A 13,798-nucleotide genomic window follows, 5' to 3' on the forward strand; every position below is an offset into this window, starting at 1 on the left:
GAAATAAGTTTGGATTTCCAAGCATCTTCCCATATAAACAGAGTGACAATTTGGCAACTCCTGAACAAACTTACAGCGTATTTTATTATATAACTTTTACTGAGTGACCAAAATGCTTAGAAAACCAGGAAAGCCAGTTTTATATGGCACCAACTTCATTTCAACTGGCCTTACAGTGAGTGGATAAGTTATTTAAATTTCCTTTAACAAAAGTCAGTTTCAGAGTAAATGAGTTGGGATTCTCTGATACATGACTACAGGTTAGTAAACTTTGTAGCTCTGATCTAGGAAACAAGACTGACTGAAAATATAAATACTGACTCATGAATTAACTAGATTCATTAATTAATTCTAGTTCCCTATGCTAAATTGGGCAAAATTGTTTTTCACAAAGTTCAAGAATTTTTAAACTCCTGCCTTTTTCCCAAACTAAAAGGCAATGCCCTTCCTCTCTCAGCCACTTCAAATTAAATAACCTCATTGGACTCATATTTGGTTATTTCCCAGTCACTAAGCTCTTGCGTGAGAAAGTATGTTCAAGTGTCCCTGGGTGGATTTGGATTTGTGTTTACCCTATTTCCCCCATTCATTTATCAGTTCCTTAAGGGTCATTCTGTGTTGCAGTGGTTTTGAATTGTTTCTTATGTCCTGATGATTACTTCACCAAAGAATCTGAATCCTACTATCATAGAAACAAACTCATGTTTTCATGCACTTTTTATTATACTTCTCATTTACTGTATTATTTTAATGGCCAAAAAATTGTGGTTATACGTTAGGGTGTACATTTTATTGCAATAAGAATGGTGGCTAACATTTATTTATCACTTTTTACGTGCTAAGCAGTGCTCTAAGTGCTTTACATCTGTGACCCATTTATCCTCTCAACTATTCAATGCGTTGGGTACTATTATCGACCTCACTTTTATAGATTAGGTGTCTGAGGCACAGAGAAGTTAAAATATTCTTGCCCAGAGTCACCTGACCAGGACCAGCATCCACACTCAGGCAATCTGGCTCCTGTACCCACATTCTTAGGGACAATGCTATAAAATGATCCACCATATAAAACCAATGTTTCACTAGTAATTAAAAATATATAAATAATTTGAACTCTGAACTTTACCACTACAGAAATGAAATGAAGACAAATAAAATTTGCAGAAGTAATATCAGCAAGTAAAGTAGGCAGAAAATGGTGCATCGTGCTTGCAAGTGGATATGGGGATTAAGGAAGAGTGAATATTCAGAGATTCTAGTGAAAACCTGTGTCCTACCTAGAACATTTTTCCTTCCCCAGTGGTAGTCTGCATACCCCTAATGGAGAATTAATGTGGTAGTAAACATTCTGTATGACTCCCTACAACACCTCCTGTATATGACTCCAAACAGAGTGGGCCCTGGGTGAATTTTGGTGTCTGATTGGGAAGTTCATTAGTTCATTCAACAACCATTTATTCAGAATCTACCCCCGCCAAAAGCTCATGTATCTGTAGGGGAGTCAAACATAAACAAATAATTACAACAGTAAAATAAAGTTATCTGGGGATACCAAGATGAAGAAGAGAAATCGTGGGGAAAGGATTATAGGGAGAAGAAGGTATTCCTAAAGAGGAAGTTTTCAAATTGGGTGAGTGGGTTCTGCAGGCAGACAAGGGATAGGGAAGGCCTTTCCAAACACAGGGAGTGGCACGTGTAAAGACTCGTGGATATGAATAAGATAATGTATTCAAGGAACTGCAAGTTCCTTGCAGTGTTATGGGAACGTATGGTGCCCTGAAGGAAAGGAATTGGAGGTGGAGGGATAGGCAAGGACCAGAGAAATATAAAGGAATTTAGAGCTTTATTGGAGAGAATGAAGAGTCAATGAATAGTTGTAAGCAGGGGAGTGACACAATGAAGTTAGTACTCAGACAAATTGAACTTCAACTTCTTCCAGCTGATTGTCACGCATGAACAATGTCTTAAAAAGTAATCGTGTATATGAGATTTATATATATATATATATATATATATATATATATATATAAGTGGCCATCCGTAGTTGGCAAATATTGTTTATACCTGCCCAGCATCCATTCTTTCTTTCTGTCATTTTCTGTAATAGCATTTGATTTTCCTTTCAGTGGTTAACACTTCCAATGCCTACCACCTCCTGCAATTATCAGACAAGTTATTCTACCTTCCTTAGCTGAAAGTTGAGCAAGGGATCTGAGTAAGTTTCCTCCAACTCCTCCAGGAATTTAAATTTTGTGAGGAGTGACTCAAGGATGGGAAAAGATTGTAGCTGTTGTACTTGGTGTCAGCACCCTGAAGGAAGCCCTTACTTCCTGTTACTCAGGTCATCAAAATTACCGCAATCTTCCCCTTTCTGAAGCTAGATCTTCCCAGATTGCTTTTGGTTCCTTAAACTTCCCTATAACCTTCCAGTAAATTCCACTTTTGAGATAATACATTCTTTTCTTGCTCAAACCAGGTGCAGTTTGCTTCCAAGCTAAAAACCTTAATTTATACATCACCTGCAGGGATGATCTGCTTTACCTTTACCTGCTGACATTAGCTGGAAATTTTGTACTTAGGTTATTGTGCTCTTCCCAGCCTAGACACAGCAGGCAGCCCTTTTCTCTCTGGGTCTCGCTGCTGCATTAGTATGCTGGAAGGACGTGGGCTCAGGTTTGCTTTGCTCTCAGTACCTGCAGACCTCCCTCTCTCTCTCTTCTCCCCTCAGCCACCAACCTAGAACAGAGGGAATCTCTGTATATGACAGTCTTCTTCCCTTTTTATTTCTGGCCAAGACACTTTTTCTATGTTTAGCACAGAAACATTCATCCCCTTCACAAAGCCACTGTGTTCACTTAAGATCCTGAAAGAATAATGAAAAAGATTTGCAGACCTCTTCTGCTTTCCATCTTGTCCCAAAGCTACGAGGAAGCAATAAATGCATCATTTTCTATGTGCCTGAATTGGGAAGCAGGTTGAAGGTAAAAGAAAAATGAAAAGACACAAAGGAGGAAAAGAAAAGATATTAACACTTTGAAATATTCCAGTAGTTTAACGATAAAAATAATGGTACCTTTCAAGATAGCTTCATTATTCTTTGTTTTTTCTGTTTGTGTATTTTGCTTCATTTTATATTTTACTCATGGATGGAGATTGTAGATTTATTACTAGGTGTATCAGGTTGTTTTCCTGGGTACATAGTGGCTGTTTTTAGTCACTGTACTGCCAGCAATGATTATGTCTGTGTCACAAGATGAACAATATTCATGCATTTTCCAAATCATCGGAAAGAGCTCTGGGAAGACACACTTCCCATCAGAATGTATGGGGCACAGCCTGACCATCTTAAACATTGGCTTTTGGCAAGGTGTTGTTCTTAGTCATATCCTTCATGCACACCTTCTGGCATTCAAAGCTTCCTGTATGCTTTTATGTAATATCAAATCCAGATGGTGGAATGTATGGAGGTGCAACAAATGACTGTGAGTGTTTTAACATTTTTCATGACTGGTCTTTATAATGGCGGACTTTCTTTCCTAAGTCTCTATCTCTGCCACATTCTGTGATATTTTTTACCAGGTTATATAGACATTCTCATAGAAGCAAGGCTCAAGGGCGATAAATGGTTCAGCCTCTAATCCTGGTCACACTCTCAGTCTCTCTTCTCGTATCATTCCTTTCTTAGCCACAGAAACTTGGAGCTTTGCAATATGTAGAAGATGGAGACAAAGTAGAAGGAAAAGGCACCAAAAGGAAAAAAAGACAATAAAGAAAGCTGGAGAGAAGAATGAAAACTTGAAAGAGAAGAAGAAGAGAACCAATACTCAAAATATTTTGAAAGTTTTAAAAAGCAAAAGATTAGAGTTCATCAACAAAAAATTTTACCAGTGTCACTTATGCCTCCTCTCCTCCTTTTACATCTGCCCCCCTCCCCCATCTTTCTCCCCCTCCCCAAGCCTTTCTGATACAGGACATTTTAGTGGACACGGGACATTTCACAGAAGTAATGATGGTTTTGTATATGTTCTTTAAATATATATATTAGATCTATTGCTCATCAGTACTTGGGATCCTCTAATTAAACAAGAACTGCTTCTAGCTACTATATCATTACTGGTAGTGAAGTTATCCTTCTTGTGAGGGACTGCCTGAGAGGATGACCCAAGGAGGGAATCAGGATTTGAACCCACCTCTTTTTTTTTTTTTTTTTAAGAGTATTAGTCATTTTATTTATTTATTTATTTATTTATTTATTTATGCTGTGTTGGGTCTTCGTTTTTCTGTGCGAGGGCTTTCTCTAGTTGTGGCAAGCGGGGGCCACTCTTCATCGTGGTGCGCGGGCCTCTCACTATCGCAGCCTCTCTTGTTGCGGAGCACAGGCTCCAGACGCGCAGGCTCAGTGATTGTGGCTCACGGGCCCAGTTGCTCCGCGGCATGTGGGATCTTCCCAGACCAGGGCTCGAACCCGTGTCCCCTGCATTGGCAGGCAGATTCTCAACCACTGCGGCACCAGGGAAGCCCTGAACCCACCTCTTACTACTGTCCTCAGGATGGAGGTAGCTTGTACTCTGGACCTCATAAAGTCATTTTCTAGTCTTGTTCATGTTTATATTTTGTTTTTTTAGGATTTTTTTTTACCTGCATCTCCTTGGTATTATTTGAAAACTTTTGTTTGGCTTTAGCTCTTTTCTTGGATATGAATGTAGCCAATAGTAATATAAATGGTATTTTGTTCAAGAGTGATGGCAAAGAAAGCCTAGTTCATTCCTTTTACTATAGGTTTGCCTTCTAAGGAGAGGCTACCATGAGATGAAGGTAGCATTATTTATGCTAGCAAATGTTATGTGCTTTGGTGTTCCTGTAGTTCTTTTTTTTTTAACTTCATGATCTAATAATAGATCTCTTTCATTCAGAAAGCTTAGGAGGGGAGGGTGAGAGGTGGCTTCATCCAATCCAATGATGGCATTTCTTTCTTTGGATATTTGTTTTAGTAATTACCGAGGCTTTGATGTCTATGTTGCCATATTTGTTCACATTCCTTGATGCTAGAGGTGATTTCCATCATAACCTTTTATCCTCATACCTTTACTTCCCGGAGGCAAAGGACGTGCTCTGTGTCTGACTGCATTATGAAACATTTGGGTTTGTCTGATCCATCCCTCCACTGGCTGCACCACCCAGGACACTATGAAAATAAAGATGCCGCTGACTGAAGGTCAACAGTAATCCGCTGGTTCAGATTAACTTAAACCAACATGGAGCCCCAAAGTCCGGGCTGTGGAAGGTCATCTCTGAACCTCCTTGAAGTAAGTTTTAAACCAGGTTGTGACTTATCTTAGTGTTGGTCTTTGAGATTCATTGGGTTTTAAAAAATTTGATGCTTGGCATAGAAGCATGTAGGACTTCACTGTATGAGGGTGATCATTACCAGGCTGTTCTCCCTTCTTTTCTCTTTGTAAGAGCCTGTTTTTCCTTTGTTGCTATTTTACATTCAGCACCTTGGGAGAAACACTTCCTAGGAGTTACCTCTATTTTATTCTGTAGCAGTCTAGCCAAAAATAAAAAGAGGGTTTAATGGGAATGAGATGAAATTCAAGGATCAATTTATAAAATAGATATATTTTATCTTAGGTTTATATAGCTCACAGCCCATCTTTATACTGTAATTCAACTAATTCTCACAGGTTATCCCCAATACTATTTATCATTCATTTATTCAACAAACATCTATCAAATTGGGCACTTTGAAAATAAAGTGGGAGAGATTTCAACCAGAATATAAGCTCCATGACCGCAGGATTTTAGTCTATTTCGTTCACTGCTATATCCCTAGCACCCAAAACAGTGCCTGGCACATTGGAGGCACTCATAAATATTTGTTGGTGAATGAATAAATGAATATTAGTGTGATTTTTTTTTGAAAAATTCATTTTAGGGTAAGAGATATACTAAGTATATTGGATCTGGGATTGTGAACAGCATAAAGACCATCATTAAGAAAAGGACCCCTTGGAAGACTTGAAGCACCCAAGTGCCAGAGGAGGAATATTCCTTTATGTTCAGAGTGGGCAGCTATTTTCTGTTCCAGATTGTTTTTACCTCAAAGGAGATATGTAGTTAATTTCATCTTTTCATCTTCACTCTTGTTTAGAAGCTAAAAAGACTCTCATCTATAAAAACAGTGAATTAGTTTTATTAGTCTTTTCTGTGTTCATTTAGTGCCTATCTCTAAGGAATTCCAAGGTGTCCACCAGATGGTTGTATTAAGCCTCACAGCTCAGCACAGAGGTTGTGAGCAGAGCTAGCCCTTGGGGCAGGCAGCATGTACTTCTGCAGACAGCTCCTTAGCCAGTGCCAGCTGACTCTCACTAGAGTTTCCATTTTTGAATTTTCTATTTACTGTTCCTCTATTTCTATATGCTTCTCAGGGTCAGCAGTAAAGAAAGAGGGAATTGAAGATGGGGACCTGGTGGAGGACTTGGCTGGCACCCTCTGTCACCCACTTTCTTTCCTGTCTGCCTAGCTCAGAACATCTTTTTTTCTCGTTTGCTTTTCCAGCAGCGAAGTCAAAGTGGGAACCAACTGCAGATTTGGCTGTGGGCACTCCCAGGTAGAAAGGTACCATCTTTTTCCTTTTGTAGTCACAGGAGCTGAGACGTCAGTGCAACTTTTCCGAGGTTATGCAATGCCTGCAGCAGTGAGACCAAGAGTTCTGTCTGAGGCCTTTGCCATTTTACTCCACCAAAAAACCTCGAATAACACAGTCTAATACTTTTATGTCTCAGTCGAAGTGTTATGAGATTTCACCTTATAAGAACTTTAAGTCCTACACATAAATCTCTCTCCGGTCAGTGAGGCTTTGTGTTTTTTTGTTTATTGTTTGTTTTTTTCCCAGTAACTTAGTCTGAGTTCATCCAAGACAAATATTTCTAAACCAGCCGCTTAGAAAAGACACGGTGGCGTAGTGGGAAAAGCACAAGATTGTGAATCAGGATCTCATTTCTAGAGTGGACTTTGTTGCTGATCAGCTGAATCAAGACCCTGTGTCTCATTTTTTTGGTTTATAAACTGAGGGAATTGCATGAAATGAACAGTGGCAGTACTTTGAACTTTAATGTTCTATTTAGGCTCAAGACCTTTGGTCCCTCTTTTCTACCTTTTTTGAATAACGGAATATAAAGCACTGGAAAGAACTGTAGCATCAGTTCAGTAAAAGTTAAGTCTGAGCTAAATAGAATCTAGGCAACCTACCTAGTCTATAGAGGAGGGAACTAGGTGAGCACAGAAAAGTCAAGTTACTTGCCTAGGTCAACAACTAATTAAGAGCAGAAACCTGACATTTTTATCAATCATGAATTTTTTTCTCAGAAAAATTCCCCTCATTATCTTGTGGTGGTGGTGCTGGTCATGGTGGTCGTGGTGTTGGTGGGTGTAGAAGAAACAGAAGTTTTCACAAAAAAGTGGAACTTCTATTTCTGCTGAGGTGGCACTGCCCATTTTGATGTTCCCTGCATATCTCTTGCCAAAATATTGGTAGCTGTTGTGTAGAAGCATGTGTTAGTTGCTTTAAGATTGAACACAGACTGGAGACTCCTAGAGAAAAAGGCTACCTTGTTCCTTAAGAAACTAACACCTTCCTTTAATTTCTTTTCCTTCTGACCACTTTTAAAATCATGCTTATTGTTCAAATGGTAAAGGAGGTTAGAAAAATCTGTTCAGTCAAGAAGCAGGAGTTCCAGTCCTGCCTCTGCATGGGTTTTTGGAAAATCTGATGGATGAGTAACATAAACTAATGTGAACATAATGACACTCTGCTCTACACACTGTTTTCCTGCTCTGGAAGCAGTGTTGTCTAAGCATGAACTCATCATGCTGTCAGAGGCCGGCTCTTCCTGACTTTTCGCTATCTTTGAACACTGTCCCTAACCTCTATGTTATTCACACTTCAAACTTGAGTCATCTTTGACTTCCCTCCCCACACTTCTCTGATACATTGGAGCAGTTGCTAAACTCCATGGATTCCTTCTTTGCAGTATATCTTACATCAGTTTTCCTTCTTCACTCCTGTTTTTCACATATGCCCCATAAAGTCATATGTTGTGAGCAGTTAAGAACACAGTTTTGGAGTCAGGCAAAACTGGTTTGAGTCCTAGCTTTGCCACTTAGTACCTATGTGTCATTGCTTAATCTCCCTGACTCTTAGTTACCTTATCTGTAAAATGGGAATCATAATTTTATTGGCCCCAAAGATTTGTTGTGAAAATTAAATGACAGAATGTATATAAAATCCTCAGTAGAGTGCCTAGCATATAGGTATTCAACACATAATAGTAATTATTACTGTTTACTCCTCCATGTCCATCCTACTTCCTGCTAACAGATTAATCCTCTTAAAGCCCGGCTCTGACATTCTCTCTTCCTTACTCCCAAAGAGAGGCCTCATCTGCAGCTGGACTGCCTGAGTAACCATTTACTAGCTGTGTGCTCTTGAGCATGTTTACTGACTTCTCTCTGCCTCAGTTTCCTTATCTGTGAAATAGGGATAATAGAATCTACCTCAAAGGGTTATTATGAAGTTTATATTATTTAATATTAATAGTTAATATTTTAAAGTACTGGTGCACAAGTTAATATTAATTTTTGATAAATAAAAACCTATGCTGTCTTCTTTTATTTACTATTTTATAAACATGCTCTGTATTTCTTTCTTTTTTTTTTTTGCCTTTGATAAGTTTATTTATTTATCTTTTTAAACATCTTTATTGGAGTATAATTGCTTTACAATGGTGTGTTAGTGTCTGCTTTAAAACCAAGTGAATCAGTTACACATATACATATATCCCCATATCTCTTCCCTCTTGCACCTCCCTCCCTCCCACCCTCCCTATCCCACCCCTCTAGGTGGTCACAAAGCACCGAGCTGATCTCCCTGTGCTATGCGGCTGCTTCCCACTAGCTATCTATTTTACGTTCGGTAGTGTATATATGTCCATGCCACTCTCTCACTTTGTCCCAGCTTACCCTTCCCCCTCTCCGTATCCTCAAGTCCATTCTCTAGTAGGTCTGTGCCTTTATTCCCGTCTTGCCCCTAGGTTCTTCATGACCATTTTTTTTTAGATTCCATATATATGTGTTAGCATACGGTATTTATTTTTCTCTTTCTGACTTACTTCACTCTGTATGACAGACTCTAGGTCCATCCACCTCAGTACAAATAACTCAATTTCGTTTCTTTTTATAGCTGAGTAATATTCCATTGTATATATGTGCCACATCTTCTTTATCCATACATCTGTTGATGGACACTTAGGTTGATTCCATGTCCTGGCTATTGTAAATACAGCTGCAATGAACATTGTGGTACATGACTCTTTTTGAATTATGGTTTTCTATGGGTATATGCCCAGTAGTGGGATTGCTGGGTTGTATGGTAGTTCTATTTTTAGTTTTTTTTTTTTTCTTTTCCATTATAGTTTATTACAAGATATTTTTTTCACACACACACACTGTATTTTATTTTTACAAGAGCTAAATAGACTGACACCAAGCATTGTAAATGGATGACCACAACAAAAGCAACAATGATTGCAATTACCAAACACAAAACACACTCATACTATGTCATAATATAGACATTTGGTCCAGTAATCCTCCACTGTAACAGCTCCTTTACTTTGCAGTGAAAATTGATTTGTATATTCTTTGCCTCTGAGTCCTTGTGGGATTTTTTTTTTAATTCAAGCAGAAACTCACAAAAATTATAATCATCCTCATCAGTTCACTCAGTCCCATGTAATTAATTTTTTTTTTCATCTTGATCTTTTGTTAGCACTTTTATGAGTTCATCAGTTTTTCGTTAGAATTCTGAAAATACTTATTCATTCAATTCAGCAGTACAATCAGTTACCAGAAACCTGTACTTGTCAGAGTCTTTTCCATGAATTCCTTGAAGATGAAACCCTTTTATAGGAACATATTTGCAAAAGCATCACAGTACACCCAGAACTGTCTGTAAATGACAAAAGACTTAAAAATGACCACGGTTAAAGATTTGATGAAAGTTCATAATAATGCAATTGACAAGTAAATTTAGTTATTTCTGAGATATACATTTTAAAGTAATAACTAGAATTATGACTTATAACATTATACCAGAACATATAAGATTTTTAGAAATTTCATGTAATGTCTGAAACATTTATATTAACATATTTCCCTACAAATAACCCAATGAAACTTTAGTATTAGTTGTTTTGTTTGTTTGTTTTTTTATACTGGAGGTTCTTATTAGTCATCACTTTTATACACATCAGTGTATACATGTCAATCCCAATCGCCCAATTCAGCACACCACCATCCCCACCCAACTGCAGTTTTCCCCCCTTGGTGTTCATATGTCTGTTCTCTACATCTGTGTCTCAACTTCTGCCCTGCAAACTGGCTCATCTGTACCATTTTTCTAGGTTCCACATACATGCGTTAATATACGATATTTGTTTTTCTCTTTCTGACTTACTTCACTCTGTATGACAGTCTCTAGATCCATCCACGTCTCAACAAATGATTCAATTTCGTTCCTTTTTATGGCTGAGTAATATTCCATTGCATATATGTACCACATCTTCTTTATCCATTCGTCTGTCGATGGGCATTTAGGTTGCTTCCATGACCTGGCTATTGTAAATAGTGCTGCAATGAACATTGGGGTGCATGTGTCTTTTTGAATTATAGTTTTTTCTGGGTATACGCCCAGTAGTGGGATTGCTGGATCATATGGTAAATCTATTTTTAGTTTTTTAAGGAACCTCCATACTGTTCTCCATAGTGGCTGTATGAATTTACATTCCCACCAACAGTGCAAGAGTGTTCCCTTTCCTCCACACCCTCTCCAGCATTTATTGTTTCTAGATTTTTTGATGATGGCCATTCTGACTGGTGTGAGATGATATCTCATTGTAGTTTTGATTTGCATTTCTCTAATGATTAATGATGTTGAGCATTCTTTCATGTGTTTGTTGGCAATCTGTATATCTTCTTTGGAGAAATGTCTATTTAGGTCTTCTGCCCATTTTTGGATTGGGTTTTTTGCCTTTTTGATATTGAGCTGCATGTAAATTTTGGAGATTAATCCTTTGTCAGTTGCTTCATTTGCAAATATTTTCTCCCATTCTGAGGGTTGACTTTCGTCTTGTTTATGGTTTCCTTTGCTGTGCAAAAGCTTTGAAGTTTCATTAGGTCCCATTTGTTTATTTTTGTTTTTATTTCCATTTCTCTAGGAGGTGGGTCAAAAAGGATCTTGCTGTGATGTATGTCATAGAGTGCTCTGCCTATGTTTTCCTCTAAGAGTTTGATAGTGTCTGGCCTTACATTTAGGTCTTTAATCCATTTTGAGTTTATTTTTGTGTATGGTGTTAGGGAGTGTTCTAATTGCATTCTTTTACATGTAGCTGTCCAGTTTTCCTAGCACCACTTATTGAAGAGGCCGTCTTTTCTCCACTGTATATTCTTGCCTCCTTTATCAAAGATAAGGTGACCATATGTGCATGGGTTTATCTCTGGGCTTTCTATCCTTTTCCATTGATCTATATTTCTGTTTTTGTGTCAGTACCATACTGTCTTGATTACTGTAGCTTTGTAGTATAGTCTGAAGTCAGGGGGCCTGATTCCTCCAGCTCCATTTTTCTTTATCAAGATTGCTTTGGCTATTTGGGGTCTTTTGTGTTTCCATACAAATTGTGAAATTTTTTGTTCTAGTTCTGTGAAAAATGCCAGTGGTAGTTTGATGGGGATTGCATTGAATCTGTAGATTGCTTTGGGTAGTATAGTCATTTTCACAGTGTTGATTCTTCCAATCCAAGAGCATGGTATATCTCTCCATCTATTTGTATCATCTTTGATTTCTTTCATCAGTGTCTTATAATTTTCTGCATACAGGTCTTTTGTCTCCTTAGGTAGGTTTATTCCTAGATATTTTATTCTTTTTGTTGCAATGGTAAATGGGAGTGTTTTCTTAATTTCACTTTCAGAGTTTTCATCATTAGTGTATAGGAATGCAAGAGATTTCTGTACATTAATTTTGTATCCTGCTACTTTACCAAATTCATTGATTAGCTCTAGTAGTTTCCTGGTAGCGTCTTTAGGATTCTGTATGTATAGTATCATGTCATCTGCAAACAGTGACAGCTTTTCTTCTTCTTTTCCGATTTGGATTCCTGTTTTTTTCTTTTTCTTCTGTGATTGCTGTGGCTAAAACTTCCAAAACTATGTTGAGTAATAGTGGTGAGAGTGGGCAACCTTGTCTTGTTCCTGATCTTAGTGGAAATGGTTTCAGTTTTTCACCATTTGTATTTATTTCTTTGCTCTTGCTCTTCCTTCCACCTAGAATGCAGGGTGGTTTAATGGAAAGAACACTTGTAACTCAGGGAGAGTAGTAGGTTTTACTTACATGCCAGCTTTGACTTAGTAGTAGTTACATGGATTACTTGTAAAATACTCTGAGGCTTAGTATGGTTTCTGTGAGAAGTCATCTATTTTTGTCTCCCATGGACCCTGATGGGAGAAGTAGAGACGTCCTTGTATTTTGCCTCAATAAAGAAGAAGTCATAGTCATTTGTAAGAATCACAATGTTTTCATAATAAAAATATACAGTTTATGGTGAAAGATAAATTTTCTTAATACTGAGGGCTAAAGAAAAGAATTTTCCATGGCTGTTCACTTTATTTCATTTTATAGCATTCTTCTGATTTCTTTATATACTCGAATTCATTTATTCCTCATTTATATACAACATTATAATACAGCATTTTCTGAGGTGGATACTATTATTGTCCTCATCTCCATTTTACAGATGAGGAAGCAAAGGCAACAGGAAGTTAAGTAACTTGCATGAGATCATGCAATTAATAAATGGGAGTGGATTTGAAACCTGGTCAGTCTAGTTCCAAAGTCTACACTTTTACCACTATACTAAATATGACTCTTGGTCCTTGGGTTACTTTTTAAGTAAATCTAATTTAATTAAACAGTAATGTAACAATGTAATTTGAATAATTTAATTCCGTACTTTCAGATAATTCTACAAAGGCCCAAATCAATTTTCGAATATGTATCTCTCTGAACATTGGTTTAATCCAGTAATAAAATTAAGAGTATCTTGAGCAATGGATTCAAACCACTGCTTGCAGAAGCCTAGGGTTGCACAGAAGTTTTTCTGGGGTCTGAGGACTGGTAAGTGGTGGTGTAAAAGTGGCTCTGAGCCTCCACTCTCATTTCAACCAGGGTAGCCTTATTTTATCTATTTAAAAATTGGGATTCTAAATAAGATTTGTTTTGAAGAAAGATCTTTGCCTTTAAAAAGTAAAAAATCACTAATCAAGGGAAATAAATGGACAGCATATTTTGGGGGCAACTCTTATTAAATATTATTTCTGGTCAGTGAGCTGCCAATGTGAATTTGGCAGCAGCATGTGCAAAATTATACTTCTGGAAAGAACCTGGAGTGCAAATAATGTTGCAGCTGCGGTCAGATACACACTCATTAATGGTCAGTGGCACAAAGGGCAACAGTAATATTCTCTAACAAAAGCATTCAACCTAAACTCACATAAGTCACTAGGATATTCCTGTACTCAGTGGCTTATTTCTTGAATTTTAGTGATTTATATGTTGAAGCAAAGCATTAGGTCTCCCTGTAAACTTCCCCCTCATTTCCCCTCCCCACTGCCCCAGTTTCCTTGTCTTTGTTGTTAGTCAAGAGTGCATGTTTAAGCTCTCTTAACTCATGCATAATAGAAAAAA

The 13,798-nt window shown here is 37.7% G+C and overlaps 1 long non-coding RNA gene across 1 annotated transcript in view; it reads left to right on the plus strand.

Moving 5' to 3' along the window:
- The window catches only part of LOC309636985, a 31,565-nt gene extending 26,311 nt beyond the window's left edge, over positions 1-5,254 (plus strand). Inside the window, exon 3 of the long non-coding RNA XR_014250335.1 lies at positions 3,686-5,254. This is a non-coding gene — a long non-coding RNA (uncharacterized lncRNA). The remainder of the gene's footprint in view (positions 1-3,685) is intronic.
- The last annotated feature ends 8,544 nt before the right edge of the window (positions 5,255-13,798 follow it).

This window comes from Balaenoptera physalus (genome assembly GCF_965194825.1).
Source record: "Balaenoptera physalus genome assembly, chromosome: 1".
NCBI lineage: Eukaryota > Metazoa > Chordata > Mammalia > Artiodactyla > Balaenopteridae > Balaenoptera > Balaenoptera physalus.